We start from the raw sequence: 18,415 nt of genomic DNA, 5'->3' as shown, positions 1-18,415 counted from the left end.
ACCAGACTGCCAACTCTCACATACTCTTGTGTGTTCCGCACTTTGCTGCCACTCTAGTCAATGCTCCTGTTTCAACAGCGTGCCCTGCGGTCTGTCTCTGGAGCGTGCCAGTAGCGCCACTATGCTCGGCTCCGCTTTAAATACACTGCGAGTCCATTTTCGACGTAGCCCCCTGCAAGCACACATAAAGCTGGACAGGAAGTAAGACTAGGAGACGCACAGAGCGTCCGGTCAATTTCAAAATATAACACAATATACGGACAAGCGAGCATGTTTTACATTACTTTATCAACTTTACGTTAACACAGGCACCAAATGAACAAATCAAGCTAAGAAAGACAAGGCAACATGTTGTTTGCACGTTTTTCTCTCTATTCCCGTGTGATCTTATAGTTCTCTTGTAATGTGTGTAGAGCTGGTCATGGCTATGCTCATGCTCCAGAAACGTACCCAGTGGGGACGGGTGCATGCCGTCCGACAGAGCAAAACCGTGGCTGGGAATAATCTATTGGATTGTATGAAAGTTATGGTTGAGTGTCATCTCTTTAGCGATGCCTCATTGTTACATCCCTATCAGCCGATATTCTACAATTCTACAATTCACTTAGCAGACTCTATTATCCAAAGGGACGTACATCAGAGAGTAAGAACAACACAAGCAAGGATCTAGAAAAAAGGGAACAATGTCAGTTAGAGCAAACGATCAGCTTTGAGTCTGATTGGACACACAGGTGCTGACTGGAAGTGACCAGAGGCAAAGCACAACATTGAGGGCAGTTCTTGAGAGCTCTAATCAGTATAGAAACCATCTTATAAGTCATCGTTATCAAACAAAAACCATCATCATTACCATCATCATCATCAATAATATGGAGACCATCATCATTAAGTTAGTAGGTATTCATGAAAGAGCTGGGTCTTTAGCTTTTTCTTAAAGGTGCAGAGGGACTCTGCAGATATCTGCCCTCTTTACAAAACATCATCTGGAGCGATGCGTATCTGTTGTGTCACATCAATTTAATGCTGGCCTCTAGTACACCTTACTACTGGTTCAGAGAAAATGTCTTGTCACCTGTTGGACAAACTCTGATCTGTGTTCATGGTCAACCATGAGAGAAATCTTTGGCAGTGTGAGAGTCGTACACCAAAACAAGTTTTGGAAAAAACACATTTTTATGTTCCTTTATGTAGAAGCTACATCCGTCAATGAAAATGGCTGAAATCGCCTAGCAACCGCTAGGCCACCGCATCAATTCTGCGTTTTTTTTGTTGTTGTCCCTGTTGTTCACATTTTCATTTATGTTCATTAAAATCTGCCAGATAGTTCACCGCTTTCAAAAGAAGCTTCAGCCTTGAGTCAGCTCACTGAGTTTCTCATCAAAACACATGCACTCAGATGCACCGATACGTGCCCATTCGCACACGACACACATGTACACACACACACACACACACACACACACACGCACACGCACACACACACACACGCACACACACACACACACACACAGGTGAATGAGTTTGGTGGTAACAAAAAAGATGTTACAGAGTGTCAAACCAATATATGTCTCTCTTCACTGCTGCCTACCTCTCCATTTTCAGCTCAAGGACACAGAGAGGGAGGCAGGGGGGAGGAGAAAAAGGGAGAGAATAAGAGAGCTGCAGATAGGAAACAAGAGAAGAGAGGGATACATAGAAAACTTAGAATTTTAAAAGATGCATGCTTTAAATCCATGTTAAAGAACCATTCCATTCAGATATACATGCCTGAGCCATATTTACAAATCCCCTGCAATATAAAAACCCTCAATATTTGAATATGTGAAGTCTTTATGCTTTCATAAACAGATCAAAATCTTTACCATTCAGCAACTATGTCAACAGTTCAATGTGTTAATTCATCACACAGTGCATAAGCAGGGTATTATAAACCACAAATATAAATGTTTTGCTCTTCTGTATGACTGAACAGTTTTAATCTGGTAAAACTGATGTGAGGAGCCTTAAGGGAGACACGTTTTGTAAGTTGTAACAAGTCTGGCTCCCTGTGGCTCGGTCTTTATGAGTCTGTACTCGCACATGTGCATGCTCAGGGGGAATTCAAGGTAGTTGGTGTGGACTGAGGCAGCTGGAGGTGTGGAGCATCTTCACTAAACTGGGAAAATTAGTTTAGAAAAGGAAGACACTGAGGAGCTCATAATACTGGCCAAGAAACCCTGTGGTTAGTGTATGAACAGTCAGTCAAACATTACCACAATATCTCTGAATAAGACTCCAACTTGAATCTACAAAGTTAAGTTAGATGTGTTTTTATGTATACTTCTTTGTCACATTAAAGAACAGGGACTGCTGGTTTCAAAGTCTTTTACACAGGCACCAAAATAATTTCATAAAATAATATTAAGTGTATGCATATATAAAAATCACAGTGTCTACAGAATGCATACACCATTTACACAAACTAGACATGTGTGCATAATCAATAAACATGAAAAAACTACAACATAACATTCGAATGTCAGTCGACTATACAGATCTGACCACTCAGGCTTGACTATGTGAATCCTTAGTTGGGGACAGGCCTATTTAGATAAAAATAAGATTAATAATAGTCATCGATTAAAAGAGAGTTAGTGACAGTTCTATTTATCTAGAAATACAAAGAGACAGTGTGTCTACTTCTGAAGAGCCACAGTTCAGAATGTAGTGTGGACTTTTCAATAGACTGAACCCTCGTGGTCATTCAGTGGGCATTTTTTGGGGTCAACCTCAGACTGAACATTTCAGCATGGATGCATCCTTTCAGGAAATGAGTTGTATTTTAAAGGCTTTATATGCGATTTTTCTCACTTAAATGTAATAGAAATCAAGTATATCCTCTGAAAATAACTCTGTGAGTCATGACTGTCTACAATGGGTGTAACACCCGAGTCCCACTGTCTGTGATGATTTCAGAGTTTTCAGAGTCCTATCTTCACTTTGTTTACATCGCCGGGACGGCCGGCTGACTCCTCCCCTCGTGTATAAAAGTTGTTTAATTGAGGGACTAGAGAAAAGAAGAATAACATACTGTACTCACTGCTTAACTGTGTTTCTAGATCACGCTCATTTCAGGTAAATTTACATTCAGTGTGAAGATATGAGCATAATAAAGATCGCTAGCATTCGCATGCTAACAAAACAATGCACCGCGAGTTGTTTTGATTTCATGCTGGTGCTCAAGGGCGACATCTGCTGGATCAAAAAAATCGCATATAAAGCCTTTACCTCCCACAATGCTGAGCGAAATGAAATGTAAAACGGTGCACCTCCAAATCAAAACGAACAAGGATTAAAAAAAAGGGGGGGGTGATAGATGCAGCCGGTTCGGGTAACGCGCCTTTCACATGTTAATTTGTTAAATTGTTTACATGCAATGTGAAGTTTTGTATTATTCAGTGAGCCATTGTGCAGATCACATCTGAGTTGGTGTGTCAATAACATGAGGTGGGCTAATGACGCCACTTCCATACTGAATGAATCAGACGAAGTAGGAACAAATATCTGCCTACTGTGTGCGCCTACTGAATTGTAGCTACTAAACAGTATACAGCACGAAGAGAAGGGACTGTCTACTGTCAGATTGTGTTGGCACTTTGCAATTTGGAAGCACCCACTGACTTCTCATATGAAGAAGAGAAGTTTGAAAAGAAAAGAAACAGTTAGTGAGATGATATTAGACAACTTTTGAATCAAAGTACCATATTCATATGTCTTAAAAGATGTCTTAAAGTGTACAGCACAAGTTTGTGTCAGATACTTATTGTTCATTTAGACAAATCAGAATTTCTAAAGATGAGTAATGGTAATAACCTCACTGTATTGAATATTCTTGTCAGGCGTTGAAACCAATTAGTAAGCAATTGATTTCATTTTATTTCTGTTGTTCATCAGAGTCATTTCTTATTTGTAACAAAAGCCATTAGAAATGAAATTATAGCAGCTTGTTTCTACAACACTGTGATTAAAAACATTATCCTTCCCAGAGCCGGAGTCATATCAGTATAGACAATAGATCCTTTTTCTATCAGTGGTACTAATCAATGCCAGCTGCATTTCAAAAGGAAAGATGAGGAAGTGAATGAGTAGAGAAATGGAGAGGGAGTGAAGGCTACATGGGACGACCATTAGTATTCTGCCTGCATTGTTTAGCGGTGACAAGACGAGCGGTTGTTTGTGTAATTATGTTATTAGCTTTTAATACACATCCCCGTGCAGTCGTTTAATTCTGGTAGCGTCTTCCGTCCCAGTGATGTGTCGCTCATTGCTGCACTCAGCCGTTTCATTAGGCCTAATTTAATTAACGTTATCTTGGTCCCGCTGTCAGCAACACACTCACTCATAAGGAGAACAGAGTGTGTTTGCAGTGAATTGAAAGTCAAGTCCACATGCTTCTGATTGTGTGGATGTGTGTGTTGTTTCAAGGAGTGTGTGTATCTTGAGGTAAATTGAATGTTTATGAATATGAATTTTGTTTGTTTACATCATGTTTACATAATGTAAACACGGCCCTGTGTATAAAGCTGTTTTAGTCAAGGACTAGAGAAAAGAAGATTAGAACAGTCTACTGACTGCTTATTTTGATATCACCTAGCCGTAACAGTCATTCTGTGTCATTTTCATGCAATGTTAAACTATGAGCTAACTAAAAGTGTGCCAACATTAACATGCTAACACAACAATGCAGGACACAGGCAAATGCAGCTCGAGCAAGGGACAATTTTGTCGGCTGCCTGCGCCTTATGGCGCTTAATTATGATACGTTCTAATTCATAACCCCGTTGTGTGAATGCAATTGGAGAGGGGGTTGGAGGTGTGTCTCTTGAGGAGAGCGGAGGCTTCAGTACGGCAGAGGTGTGGCCAAACAGCAGTTTGTTTTGGTTTCATGCTGGTTCTCAAGGGCGATATCCACAGGATCAAAAAGTCGCACATTCTTCCTTTAAATATCTAACACAAAGACAGAGTTAACTGTTCCATTTCAGGAGGTTGATGTGGAACTCTGCAAAACTAAACAAACAAACTAAACAAACCAGTTTGGGACCATATTGTCAGTGCATGGAGAAAAATGTAAGACTCGAGTTGAGACCGAGTGCTGATGGAGTGTTCTGTCCACCAGGCATCAGTCACCTGAGCATGATCTGGTGATACTTTTGATTAATGATGTTACTTATGTTAGTTCAGATCTCAGCATTAAAGTAGTACTTATTTAATTTGTTCTTGGGTCGAACGACAGAATGAGGTTGTTTTATAATTCAAGTTGGAACATCAGGTGATGGTGGTGGATGAATGGCACAACAATTGGCCTCAAGATCTCGTCACGGCCTGCCCATACCATAATCACACAGCCACCATGGGCCACTCATTACCAACGTTGACATCAGCCAGCAGCTCATCCACTCAACGCCATACATGATGTCTGCCACCTGCCTAGAACAGCGAAAACTCGAATTCATCCGTGAAGAGAACTCTTCTCCAAAGTGCTAGACCCCATCAAAGGTGAGCACTCAAGTTAGTTAGAAAGACGAGCTGCAGTCAGGTCAAGACCACTGTAAGGACAACGAGCATGCAGATGAGCATTCCAGAGACGCTTTCTGACAGTGTGTGCAGATATTCTTTGGTCATGCGAACGGATTGTGGGTGAAGATGCTAGATGTGGACGTCCTGGGCTGGCTAGGTGACACACAGTCTGTGGTTGTAAGGCTGGTTGGATGTACTGCAGAATTCTCTGAAAGACTTAAGAGATGGCTTATGGTAGAGAAATGAACATTCAATTCATAGGGAACAGCTCTGATGGACACTCTTGCAGTCAGCATGCCAATTGGACACTTCCTCAAAACTTGGGGCATCATTATGCTGTGTTCTAAAACTGCACATTTTAGAGTGGTCTTTTATTGTGACCACCCTAAGGCACACCTGTGCAATAATCATGCTGTCTAATTATCATCTTCATAATCCACACTGTTCAGATGGATGGATTATCACAGGAGTAGAAAAGTGCTCAGACTTGATGATATTTGTGAACACAACTTTGGACACAACTGGACTTTTGTGTACATAGAGACAAAGAGTATTGTATATTTCAGTCATTGTATATTTAAGGAAGAAGTGACTTTTTGATGGCAAATTCTTCCTTTAATGTACTCTGCATTTAGTGTTGATGTGTCAATTCACAAACGTAATATAACATTGTTAATTTTTGATTGATTGATTGATTGATTGATTGATTGATTGATTGATTGATTGATTGATTGAAATCTTTATCAAACATGTAAATGTTGTCCTTTTTTATAGAACAAAAACAAACAAACCAACAAAAGAGTAGTACACAAGAGAACAAGCAATTGGCAGTCTGTAGTCATCGCCAAAGACATCCTCCAACCTTTCACTCTCTCATGGTGATACACAGAAAACACACAAAAAAATGTATGCACACTTAAATACAGTCCGTAATCAGCTGTTAATACCTAAAAAAACATGCACAATGAAATGCATGCACTGACTGTAAACTGTACAATACTCTTAATGTTGTCCCATGTAAGCCAACAGACTGCCAATGAAAACAACAAACCAATCAAATTGTAGGATGAGCAGCACAGGTCAACATTTTGCATCACTCCCTGGATGCTATTGCATAAGAGAATAACATTTGTACACGTATTTTGTTTAAATATATACGAGCCAAATTGGCATTTTTATATTGAAATAAATAAGAATATTTGAATTTTTTTTATGTTTTTCCAGACCATAACTTGGGGGGAAGGGGCATTCTCCAGGGTCAGGAGGTAAAGATGCTAATAGTCCCGCCCCCTCCGCTGGTGCTCTTCAGTACACATACGCCTCATATGTCAAACCAACTTGTGCGTGTTTGACACAAATATTCAAAGGGAAATGTTGAACACATACGCACTCACACAGACACGGAGTTTGCAGATAAGTCTCTTGTGTGTCCCTGCTCGGAGCAAAATCTTTCATTCACTGCACGCACACAGACACACACCTATGACCCAGTGTGTGCCGATGAAATGTAGACGGAAGGTAATTAAACAGGGATCAGGCTGCTCTTTATCAAGGGCTCTTCACTGCTGGGCTAAATTAACCTCTGCCCACACACACTCTCACACACACACATTGTACCTTAAGGACCTATACACCCACACACACATAAAGATGAATGCACATTTGCATAGATAGACATAGGGATACAGACAAAGGGATCCACAGTGATGCACCTCATCACTGGAATGCATTAACAAGCTCGGTGCTAAAGGTTCATCATGAAATCTGCTCAAATCACATGATCAATAAATTACTTATTGTATTCTTTAAAATGAAATGAAAGATGATAAAAGCACATTTTAAAAAAGGAGAGTATGTGTTTCCACACTGTATTGAATGATACCTTTAAGTTTGGATGAGAGTGATTTAATACTGTGCTGGTTGCAATCATTTATTGTACTGAACAACTGAGACAAACTATTCAGTACACTTCAGAGTAAACTACTGAGTATATACGGTGGATAGTTCTTGAGCCTCAAAGACACTTGTGTTCGAGCACACTCACTCTAGGCCCGTATCCGGATCTAGGTATCCGGCCCGACAGCAGGTTTTATCCGGCCTGCGAGATGTTTTGGGAAGAAGGAGGAAATGTATTGAAAAATATTTTGAGATTTTTTATAAATTAAATATTTGTAATACGTATTTTCCCCGAATGGTATTAAAACCTATGTAAAATGAGCAACGTAAAGGTTGATATCATGATACGAATATTAATTATACAGGGCACTTTGAATTATCTTCTCAGCAGGGAGTAATCATAAAAAAGACGAGCTGCTCCTGCATTACGCTAATCAGCAAACAGGCTGAACACCTGAGAGAGGTGACACAGAATGTAGGTTTTCAAGAGAGATCGAAGGAGCGACATTTCTTTAGTTTTATTTGCTCACAAGTTGCCAGAATCGTATCAAAGCTACAGGACTTAACGACAGGCACACCGCTGCACTGCGCACGCATCCTGACAGTCTTCAGTTCTGTGCACACTTCTTACCAGTTTCTCCTGTCTTGACTGATGTAAAACAAAAGTTTTGGCTGATAATAACAAAGCTTCCTATGGAGTGAGCCACAAAGAGCAGCTTGTGCAAATAAAAAACAATCCTCTCAGCCATGCGTAACGGCCCAGACCGTCTCCACACATCCAGATGTTGAGCCTGATGCATCTCCCGACTAGTTTTACCTCTGGTTATTATAAAAACAGTAAATTAAAATTAATATTAACTGATTTTAATGACAGATGGTTCATTTGTAGGTCACCCAGAGGTGACCGTGTTGTGTTGATCACCTAAAAGTTTCAGCGTGGTGACATCTCTTCTAAATGCAGTAGCCTGCTGTTGCGCCTTTATCACCAGCTTTCATCAGACTGTAAAAATATAACTATTACTGAACATTTAATTCTTATCCAAAAACGATATCATGCACAGGCTGTCCAATCATACAGAGGTCCGCTGATTTAACTGTGGAGCAGCGCTAAAATGCTTCCTCGAATTGCGCACGGAGATGACACAGATTCAAGGCGCATAAAAAGTCAGTGACAGAGTTAGATCACGATAGTGCGGACAAGTAGAAGAACGCACTGCTAGACTCATGAAATGTTGTTTAACTGAGTTTACTTAGTTGAAGAACGTGCACTCCACTCGGAGCTGATCAGACTGCAGTGCGCAACTGAAGGATCAATTCAAGTCTGTTGGTTTGGAAACATGTTATCATTTTATAATGCCTAATGCTAAAATACCTGAAGATGCATCAAAGGCACTCTGTTTGTTTGTGACAACTTATTCATGTGAGCAGGTTTTATCTGTAATGAACCTTAACGAGTGCAAACTGTGCTGTGGCCTGACACACAGATCTAAAGTCTCTCACTCTCTCTCTCTCTCTCTCTAATGCACTGATCCCTGATCCCTGATCTCTCTAATGCACCTCTTGTACATGATGTAGAAATACAACATATGCATGGCTTTATGTAATAATGAAGTCTTCTAAGTTTACAAGACAGGCACATCGTACAACTCGGACACTTTACCGCCTTTGTATCTTATTTTGAGTAATTTTAGTCATAAGCAGCCATGACACTCCGTGATTTCTCGATAATGGAGGCAGGGGAAGATTAAACTTCATGTACAGGTTGTTTACTCGTGCTTGTGCTCGGATCGGAGCACTCACACCAGTCAAACAAACTGGACTGTAGGGGCACGATACACTGCCTAGTGTGAGTGCATTCTAAGTTGCCTAAATCAGTGTTACACAAAGTGGGGGTACTGGGGGGGTTGCAAACCAACAAGAGAGGGGACCTGGGATGCCTTCTAAAAAGCCTTAAAAATGTTAAAATCATTCAAATGTATTTTACCCATTGATATATATACAAAAAAGTACTTTAATTTCAAATAAAACCATAAATTATCATCACTTTTAGGTGGAATGAAAATTAAATGTGTAAAAGTATTACTTAAAATGTCAGTTTGCACTAATTACACATTTAGATGCACACACCTGTGTCTATTTATTAAGTTTTGTATGAATTAGTGAGTGCTTGCAGGGACTCTTTTTTGCTCCGTCTGAGCCCCAGAAGAAATTCATGAATTGAGTTTAACAAATACAAAAATATTAGAATAGATGAAGTTTATTGTGAGAGCTCCTGATTTTTCCACCTGAACTAAAAAAAAAAGAGTCACAAAATGTAATAAGAGATCTCTTTTGAAACTTAAAAGGAGACAAATTTGAGATTCTGTGCACATTTTATTTCCTGGAGAAACGAATGAGAAGTAGGAGAAATAAGCCATTGTCTCATTTTGCTTCCTCACAGATCTCAATGCTGTCTATGAGAAACAAATGAAACATTTTTGAGATCTCTTTTCCAAACGTATTTTCCTCTGGGTTATTTTCTAACCGTTTATTTTTTTACACCTGTAAAAAGAACAACTGAACAGCATTTTTACCACAGAGTGTTGTCGTTGTGTCCTTCACTCCTGGATGATTTGGAGAGATGAGGAGAAGTCTCTTGCAGAGATTATGTTTGTCCCAGTGAAAAACACATTCATCAGGTGTAATGCCAAGAAAAGCAGCTGCCACTGGCATCGGCTGCTAGAGAGAGGAGACAACACCTCAGTACACAAAGTCAGCAGAAGAAAAAGGAGGTCGAGCTACAGCTTAACAACCATGAAACAGCTGTTACTGTGATAAATGCTAACACGACCATTAACAGTAAATTAACACAGATTTTAAGTATTGCTATTGTTGTTTTTTAATACGATATTTTTTTTGAATGAAGTATATTCTAACTGCACATAAAACAGCTGTCACCCTCTGTCTCTGCTTTGTTTTTGCTGTTGCTGTGGTTTGTCCTCACTTGTCCAGGTGCTTGTCTGGATCAGAGCAGCAGGCGTCTCTGCCCAGCTGTTCAGCCACCTGTGGAGGTGAGACAAAACAGGAAAGCGGGGGCGAAGCGAAAACAAAGAGGGATGAGAGACAAACACAGGTAGGCACAAGGATGCAAAGATGGAGAGCAAATATATTCAGACCGATCCAAAAACAATCAAAAAATCTTTAACAAAGGACATTTTACCCTTTTATTCATACTGAAGAGAACAGGTGCAGCCTTGGGCCTGAGCGCTGTGTGTTTCCCGTCCTAAAGCCTTTGTTTTTCCGCAGCAGATGCTCAGAATGCCCCGTGGACACTGATGTAAGAAATTTATATAAAAAAATAAAAAAATCCTATCTAGTGTGCTGGAAAAGTTGAGTCACAGCATGATTTCCAGATGGGACAGATATAAAGTTGTCAAGAGGTGTGAACTGAAATGTTATGATGCGTGTAAGTGAGGGTGTCTAGAGTACAGTGACTAGGACAGAGCTGGTGAGTCTGTGGCAGGATTTCCCTCATTAGGACAAATGTTTGAACACTTAAGAAAATATCTGAAACTGTTTTCAACAGAAGATCTGCCAAAATGTCGACCCAGCCATAAAATGTACCTCCATTTGAACAGTGCTACATTCACGTTCACCAGGTAGAACAGATTTGTTTACCACCTGAAGATTACAAAAGTCAAGAACACTTTCTGTTTGGTTGTAGCAGGCACATACAGTATATACAAATGGACAACTGGCTTTAACCCCATTCTATTGAACAAAGATAAAGTCAAAATATCCCCATGATGGGCGCTCACATATTGCATATCTGGAGCCGGAGTCTGTGCAGAATAGGGATCAGCTGTAGTATTGACGTATCTAAATGTTTAGATGCTTATCTATCCCGTAATGATCTAGGATCACATTGAGAAACAGACAACAACAGCATGTAAAAACATCCTTATTATTTAGAAGGAAATTTCAATTTTACCTCCATTTGTAAAAATTGAGTTGAGCTTTTGAATATTCCTCAGTCAGTAACAATATTAGTTGAAATATCTTAGCTTTGTATATCTGCAATTAAGGGTTTCCCCACTGCATCATTTGAACAGCGCTATCAGCCGACGTCTGCTGTTGACAGACATTGCCCCAGCAACTGATGAATCTGCTTCTGAATGTTCTCAGGACCAATGAGAAGCACTTCTGCACGTCAACCCGCTAACTACTCACCTACCTGTCCAAACTACCAACTGGTCTGATAAGCCCGCTAGCAGAATGCTAACGTTAACTGGCACAGTGGCAGGGTACAGCTAATTTACTGACCAGCTAAAGTATCAGTGGGGTATAATTTTACTTTAAGTGTTACACATCAGTGAATTTAACATAAAGCTATAACAATATATTTTTGACAACACCAGCAAACTGCATTGAAATTATTATGCTAATTTAAGGACTGAATATGATAGCTGGTTTGGTTCAGTCAGTTTACTAAAAACCTAACAAATTTAACTATACAGTTGGACCATTTTATCTAACATATTAAAATATTTGTTTTATCTTTGACTTACCTTCAAAGACGACTCAGTATCTTCTTTACCTTCTTCTGTCGTCGGAGCAGAGAAATTGGCGGCTCAACTGCAGGTAGAAAATTCTGAAGAAGGCGGAGAGGTCATGACGTCAGACGCACAGCATCACGAGAAACCTAATTGATGCAGGTTCACTCAAGTGAGAATAGCAGGTTACATGTGTACTGAGGGAAGAACATGTAATTCCAAGTTGATATACTACACAAATGTAGACTGCCTTCACTAAAGCAGACATATGAATGAAACTCACTCAGAACTTTACGTTACTTCAACTACTGCTGAAATACACTTTTTAGAGTGTACTCAAAGTGCTTTTCAACTGCAGGTCACACCTACACATTCACACACTGATGGCAGAGGCTGCTATGTGAAGTAACCACCAGAACTAACTAATCCCATTCATACGCCATCGATGAAGCAGTGGGAGCAACTTGGGGTTAAGTGTGACATGTGGCTGCAGGAGCTGGGGATTGAACCCCAAACCTTCTGGTGAAGAGATGACCGACCCTACCACTAAGCACAGTTGATTTTCAGGTTTTCAAAAAGTAGAGAAACGGGTCCTTGATAGAACCAGGTTTCAATCCCTATTTCTAGAAGAGAGATACATATTCAATCTGTGTTGTTGGGCGTGCATAGCTTATGACACTAAAGGTGAGAGTAACAACAATAAATGTCCACCAAATGTTGTTATGAATGAATGGTGACAGTTGTGATCATCTTGTCCCTCAATACTCACAAGTATTTTTCATCACCCTAATTTTCATCTTTTTTACATCATTTTTATTTCCTCCTCTTTGGGGCTACAATACTTAAAATAATCGAAAATGTTGTGTTGTGATCGATAAATGCTAAATGTAAAACTGTGGAGATGATGCAATGTGACTGTATTTTTATCTGTTTTCTAAAATCATCTTCAAATTGAGATAATTACTTAAAACATCCATCACTGTTTTCTCAACTTACATGCATTTGCATCAACTTATCACCTTCGCTTGTATCATTTAATCTTCATTATTTTTCCCCTCTGGAGTGAGAAGTTCTTGAAATGACAAATTAATATACTCACTGGAAAGCTTCTGGCATGTTCCCAAAACGTGCTGCTGAACTGAATTAAAATGAATAATTGTATATGAACTGAACTCCTCTTCAGAGACTAACACATGAGCACATGTGTTTCAGAAACATCGGGGATTTTAGACACTCTCATGTCTCTTTGATGTGCACATCGGGGACACTTTACAGCGTTTCATGTTGTACCCTAATGGCCCTCTAATCTAGGACAAATCTGATTATTTACAGATTTATGAAGAGGCAGGCTTTCTGCAGCATTTCACTCGATAATGCACACATGCAGCCAATATACAGCTCCAAGATGTTTTTTTCTCTGACCCTGAATCACACACACACACACACACACACACACACACACACACACACACACACACACATTGAAATACCAGGGGAGGTTGCACAGAGTTCAGGGCATGTTTATTTGTCAAACAACACCTCTGCTGTTGTCTAACTAATGTCTTAGGATAGCAGGATATATTGTAGCTTTATACCCATAGTCTACCTACCATATCACAACAAATTGTACAACATCAAATGATCCTCAAACTTTTTAGAAAATGTTGCCTGCGGACCCTAGATGAAAATTAGGATGGTTCCCTCGTTGTAATAGAAATTTCCCTCCATAGTATTAACTTTGTAAACAACAGGGAACATATTAAGAAAATGTAATTTAGGTCTCAAAGTATGCACATCTATACATAAAGCCCATTGTACTGCAAGGAATGCTGTTACATTTGAATAATACATTTTGTAAATCAGCAGGTAGCACTGTCACCTGGACTTAGAGGAATGCTGCTGCTGTGATGGGAACAAGTACTTTAAATGAGGACAATGAATGGATGAATAAGAGACTCCACAAGAAACCACAAAGATGGGAAGAAAAACTGGAGTTCTTTCCTGAAAAAAAATCGTCCACATATTTCCAACCCACAACCTCCAGTGTTAAAAGATGAAGCCAATGCTTATATCTGCTATTGTTGTAAATGACTTGTTAGAGATTTACCCTGAAGGTGTGTTCAGGCTTCATCATTATTTACTTTATTCTCACGTATCATGTCAGCCTCAGGCCAATCTGTTCTGTTTTATTTTATGGAGGAAGAGACTTTACAGACAGAGAGAGAGAGGAGTGAGGTGAGTGTAAAAATACAGAAAAGCCTCCAGACTTGAGAAGAAGAAGATATATAGATGTGTTTTTGGTATTTCAGTGTATGTTGTAAATATATGGGACATGTTGTTGTGTATGTTTCAGGAGAGGCTGGTTGGAAATGGGACTGTGGCTTTCCTCTGTGTCTCTCTTTCTGTGTGCGTGTCTTTCTCGACGACTGCTGAGAGAGTTCATCCCACGCTGGGCATTTCTGCTGAATCAGTGACTAGTCACCTCTCCTAGGGGGGTAAACAAAACATCAACACGCTCAGAAAACAAGTGAGACACACTCCCTGCTACACACCTTTGTTTTCCAACATGCAAATGTCCATAAAGAGTCACACACAGAACAAAAGAGAATGCAAACACATGCCATACATGCAGCCACACACACGTCAAGTACCCATGTTTGATCTGCTTCCTGAATATTTTGCCTGGATTACACTGAGTCATAACCTGACTCAGTGATTAGCAGCTTTTTTTGTTCCTTTTGAGAAGGGAGGTTACAAGTGATCAAACTGTGATAGACATACAGTATGGACAAAAAAATAAAAGCTTAATGGACTGCAGCTGTTTCACTCTCTTCAAACAGTGATTTCAAATGAGCTTTTTCCCTTTTGCTTTTTGATTTAAAAAAAAGTGTTTCTCATGATAGAGTCCAATTTTCTTAAAGTCCTACTCTGTCTTAATGGTTAAACAACACAATACAGGAGAGAAATAACATCAAGAAAAAAAAGAAGGCGTTTTTTGTGATCATTTTTATCTTAAAGGTCACATATTATTATCATTTTCATCAAGTTTAACTATAAGTCTCAGAGTACCTAAAAAAACGTGTCTGTAAAGTTTCTTGTAAAAAACTCTGATCCTGAAATTGCCCTGCTCAGAACAGGCTGTTTATGTGTCTGTACCTTTAAATGTAAATGAGCCGTGTCTGACCATGCCCCCTCTCTGGAAGGGCTCAGGTGTCTCGGGTTTTCTCGCTCCATGTCCTATTGTTTACGGTGAGAAGGCAGACTCAGAGGGCAGAACAAACACCTAGCTGTGGGAGTGTCACCCACCTGGGGGAGGGGTTACTGCCCTTTGTGATGTCATGAAGGGAACATCTCCAAACGGCCTGTTTGAGCACACATTTTCTGAAGTGGAGCAGGTAAAAGACGGAGAGGATGGACTTTTCTCATCATTGGGGTGTTTGTAGAACACTAGAGACACATATTAGTGTCAGAAAAACAACGTTTAAGACCTAAAATGAAAACAATTCTGTGACGAGGAGCCATTACTGAAGACCAGGTCACACTGCTGCTTTTAGGATCATCTGCAGGGGTTTTATAGTGCATGTAGAAAGAGACTTACAATAGTCAATATGTGATATCACAAGAGCCTGTATCAGGAGCTGTGTAGCATGCTCTGACAGGTGAGGTATGATCCAGCCAAGTGAACCATATATATACTCAACACTCATTGAATTCACACCATAGGGTTTACTCACAATGTCAAAGTCCAGTATCAAAGCAGGAAACATTGTGACCTGTGTGTAACAGAACATCGTCATGAATATATTATTTATTTCAGCTGTTCAGTAACAGTCACATATTCAGCCTTCTCACTGTCTCTTCTGTTCCTCCCTCATGTTTTCTGGTTTACTGAAGAATATGGAAGGTAAATGTCGAGTGTGTCATTTATCACTGTCTCCTCATCTCTTTTCTTTCCCTCCCGCCTCCAGCACTTTTTAATCCCTTTACCAGTCAATCATTTATCATATAACACTTCTTTGTCATATTTATCTCTACTCTAGTTTACAATTTGTCTAATAATTGACCTTTTCTGTTTCTATCTTTGTATTTTTTCTTTTTCTTAGCACAGGCACATTTTACACTTCTGTTTAAAACCTCTCTTCTCACCATTTATCTCTCATTTTCACTATGACTTGATTTCCTCTCCCCCGTCCTCTTCTCTGAATGTCTCTTTCCTAATCTTGGCAACATTTTCTGACTCTCTTTATTCTGTCTGTCTGGCTTTATCCTTCCTCTCCTTGCTAACAAAATGATCACCTGTTCCCTCTGTTGGCAGGGCCTGAATGCTATGAGCCTCAGAGAAGCCCTCTTCATGTCTTTTTTTTTTAAATTGGAAAAAGCAACGTCCAGAGGGAGAAATTGTCTCCCTGCTTATATCACATCACATGAGTGCAATTTGATCCTGATGGACAGATTATGAGAGGAGGAAAAAGGAAATCACAGTGGACTGAGCAATGTGTGATAGCTGATGTCATGTCTGATCTATATGCTTTAGAGCTGTACAGTATTTCATTACATATGCAGTGATTTATTTTGCAGTCAGAGGTATACCTTCAAGTTTGGTTTCAAAATCATGTAAATAGGTTGGGTTGCTTCTTCTCATCGAAGAAGAAAAACAGAGTTAAAAAGATTGATATTGAGCTTTACAGTCCGGAGAATTTTTTTTGTAACTTCAGGTAAAGCCAGAATAACTCTCAGGTTGTCTTGTTGCAACTTTAAGTAGTAAGTAGTCACTCTTTTCTCAAGAGCAAATAATTCTTGTAATGCTAAGAACATATATTTAATAAGACAGTTTTTTCTTACCACTGTAACTTTTGCTGCTTTGATAAAGTGCTCATGATGGATAGGCCGGGTCTTTGTAATATAGCAATAAGTAAGGTCTTTTACCTGCTTTTTGTAACATAACAATGAGTAAGGTATTTTACCTGTTTTTCATAACATAACAATGAGTAAGGTCTTTTACCTGCTTTTCGTAACATAACAATGAGTAAGGTCTTTTACCTGCTTTTTGTAAAGTGTCTCAACATAACACTTGTTATGAGTTGACGCTATACAAATAAAACTGATTGATTGATTGAATTGATTCAAAGTCACACTGCTCAAATGATTACATCACCTTCCAGCTAAGTGGCCAGTGTGGTGATCTTTAAACGCACAGTATGTAGATTCAATAGGGGGCTCTCAATCAGTACTATAACAAAATATGATGTTGAGGCTGGCGGGGAATCATGGGAGTTCTCTCTGCTTTTCCAACCCCCCGCCACCGGTGAAAATGAACCAGTGTTGAGGCGTAGTGACGACGAGCGGGAGAAACAGACCTGAGGAAGAGAACATGTTTACCGACGATGTATCAAAGTAATTTACATTATATTTTTATCACAGCAGCTTATATAGCAACAGTACAGCAGCTTTCAGTAGCAGCTCACGCTTCCTTATGTAGCGGCCTTTGACATAACATCTGCTGTTTCCACGGCAACTATAAACATGTCGTATCTGTTATGGCGGCTCTGTCATGGTGGCCGGCCACGATTAGGCCATCCAACGCCCCCAAGATGGACATTTTTCAGATTTTTTTAAATGTTGGGGCTTTTTGTGCCTTTAATGGAGAAATAGGACGGTGGAGTCAGAAAGCGGGGAGAGAGAGAGAGTGGGGATTAACATGCGGGAAATGAGCCACAGGTTGGATTCAAACCTGGGCCGCCCACTTGGAAGACTATAGCTTCCATACATGGGGCGCACGCACTAACCACTGCTCCACCAGCACCCCAAGATGGAAATTTTTATGCTACGAAATGACACTTTTGTTTATCAACCATCACAGGCAAAAATAATAGGCAGTTCTGGTTTTTCATCCTTCGTTCCGTTGCTTTCTTCTGTGGATTTTTTTTTTATTTGAGGCTGCTCTACATACAGAGTACTGACAACAGATACATCAAATATATTTCATCACCTCATAATAAAAGGTAATTGGTGAAAACTCCAAAGTGTTCTCACATACACTCATCATCTGACTGAGTCACACTCAGCATCTGTTCAGGGCCTTGATACCAGTGGATAGTTTTAATGCCTTTTTTTCATTGTCGATGTTTGACATTGATCAACCAGCGTAAATCATAACAGCTAAATAAAAACCATCTCGTTGTCACCATTTATTTGCTTCATTAAGCTCAACTTTTCCTCTTCATCAGATGAGTCACGGTTTAAGGGATGAAGTCAAATCTGGTGAGCACTTTCCAAGTGACTAATTGGGAACCGGTGACCTGGTGTGGCTGATAAATGCCGTATCAAAGAAGCTAATGCGAGCAGACAGAAACCAGCATTAATCATTCAGACCATGATCACTGTGTCACACTGACCCAAAGGCGTATAGCCTGAGCACGAGCACACATCTG

This window comes from Labrus bergylta, chromosome 7 (genome assembly GCF_963930695.1).
Source record: "Labrus bergylta chromosome 7, fLabBer1.1, whole genome shotgun sequence".
Classification (NCBI taxonomy): Eukaryota; Metazoa; Chordata; class Actinopteri; order Labriformes; family Labridae; genus Labrus; species Labrus bergylta.
This window is presented reverse-complemented; position numbering follows the sequence as displayed.